We start from the raw sequence: 2,615 nt of genomic DNA, 5'->3' as shown, positions 1-2,615 counted from the left end.
TTCATAGGGCACTTTGCCAGTAAGGATAACATGTTTTGTTTAATAAACATATAAAGAAATAAAGATTGCATCCAACCAGATAAGGTCACAAACAAGCACACTCTTCCACTATCAGTTTTCACCAGAGGACTCTGTGACCATAAAAAAATTAAGCCTTCAGGAGCTTAAAACAGCCATCTTAACTGACACGGTCTTGCAGTCACTTGTAATAAAAACTTGGCATCTACCACTGAAGGCTTTGCCACCTCAGAGGCTCTTCCTTGCAAGACCTACTGTTTTAGCCCATTTTCACGCTGCTGATAAAGACATACCTGAGACTGAGACATACCTTACATTTCCACATGGCTGAGGAGGCCTCAGAATCACGGCGGGAGGTGAAAGGCACTTTTTACATGGTGGCAGCAAGAGAAAAAGGAGGAAGATCCAAAAGCAGAAACCCCTGATAAACCCATCAGATCTCATGAGACTTACTATCATGAGAATAGCATGGGAAAGACCAGCCCCCGTGATTCAATTACCTCTCCCTGGATCCCTCCCACAACACGTGGGAATTCTGGGAGAGACAATCCAAGTTGAGATTTGGGTGGGGACACAGCCAAACCATATTATTCCACTCCTCGCCCCTCTAAATCTCATGTCCTCACATTTAAAAACCAATCATGCCTTCCCAACAGTCCCCCAAAGTCTGAACTCATTTCAGCATTAACCCAAAAGTCCACAGTCCAAAGTCTCATCTGAGACAAGGCAAGTCTCTTCCACTTATGAGCCTGTAAAATCAAAAGCAAGCTAGTTACATCCTAGATACAATGGGGGTACAGATATTGGGTAAATATAACCATTCCAGGCTGGGCACAGTAGCTCACACCTGTAATCATAGCCCTTTTGGAGGCCGAGGCGGGCAGATCACAAGGTCAGGAGATAGAGACCATCCTGGCTAACATGGTGAAACCCCATCTCCACTAAAAAATAGAAAAAATTAGCCGGGCATGGTGGCGGGCACCTGTAGTCCCAGCTACTTGGGAGGCTGAGGTAGGAGAATGGCGTGAACCCGGGAGGCGGAGCTTGCAGTGAGCCGAGATTGCACCACTGCACTCCAGCCTGGGCAACAGAGCAAGACTCTGTCTCAAAAAAAAAAGAGTGCCTGTATTCCAGAGAGGCAAGACAAACATGTCTCTGCTCCAATATGCAGATTGACGGAGGGAAGATTTGGGGAAAAGTAGGAAAAAATTTGAAAAAGAAATCTAAAACCTAGATTTAGGACAAAAATTAGAACAAGGGAAGGCAGAGAAAGACTAGAGAGAAAAAACAGGGCAAGCTGCTGTGACAGATTGTATTTTCCAGAGATGCTCTCACCAATATACATCCCATCTTACATGCTCTTACAATGTGGCATTGACATCCTTCCATCAAGAGGTAAAGTCTAGTTCCCCACTTCCCCAATCTGCGTAAATCATTTATAAATAGCTTAATATGATGAAAGTGACTGGGTGTAGCTTCTGAGCTTTTGTCAGAAAGAACATTCCATGTTTCACTTTGGACCACTCAAGATGCCCATGTGGAGAGGAACTGAGGCTTCCAGCTTACAGCCAGTACCAACTTGCCAGCTGAGTCAGCTAACTAGAAAGTGCATCTTCCAGTCCAGCTCAAGCCATACAGTTTTCAGATGACAGACTCATATTAATAATTTTTTTAGATGACAGATGTTAATAAACGTATCGCTACAATTTTGAGACACTCCAAGTGAGAACAGCCCAGCTGAGCCTTTCTCAAATTCTTGATCAACAAAAGCCAAGAGAAATAAGTAATATTGTTGCTTTAACACACTAAATTTGGGGGTATTTTGTTATACAGCAATTAATAACTAATATAGTTATTTTCTCCTACAATTTATCATTGCACAACGATGGACATGAAGCAAACATTACCTTCAGAAGATTTGGATTCAGTGGCATCTAATGTGCATGAAGGGCAGGTGGAGAACTTTAAAGTCTTTTATTTCCATAATGACAATCACAGCAAGGTGAAAGTGGGCAGCTGATCTGGGGTAGAATATTTAGCATCAGGGATTCATAACCTGTGCTATGGTTTGAATGTTTGTCCCTTCTAAAACTCATGTTAAAGTTTAATTACCATTGTAACAGTATTAAGACATGGGACCTTTAAGAGGTGATGAGGCTATGAGGGCTCCACTTTCATGGGTGAGATTAATGCTGTTATGAAAAAAGCTAGGCCCCCCTTGCCTCGGTGGCCTTCTGCCTTCTGCTGTGTGATAATGCAGCAAGAAGGTCCTTGCCAGATGCTGGCACCATGATATTGGACTTCTCAGACTCTAGAATTGTTAGACAACACATTTCTGTTTATAAATTGCCCATTCTCAGGTATTCTGTTACAGGAACACAAAACATACTAAAACAGATGTTAGTTGGACCATCAGCTTCATAGACTATTTAAAGACTAGGCAAAAATGTACACTCAATAACTAAGCAAGGGAGAGTAAATCTTGGTTAGACCAGACATGAGATTCTTCCTATGGTGTGCCGGTACTTTTTCCTAGGTCCTTATGACACCCAGGCCGCTACTCTTACATAGATGTAATTCAGAACACAAACCTAATA

This window comes from Nomascus leucogenys, chromosome 6 (assembly GCF_006542625.1).
Source record: "Nomascus leucogenys isolate Asia chromosome 6, Asia_NLE_v1, whole genome shotgun sequence".
Classification (NCBI taxonomy): domain Eukaryota; kingdom Metazoa; phylum Chordata; class Mammalia; order Primates; family Hylobatidae; genus Nomascus; species Nomascus leucogenys.
The sequence above is the reverse complement of the archived record's forward strand: the minus strand, read 5'-3'. Positions refer to the sequence as shown.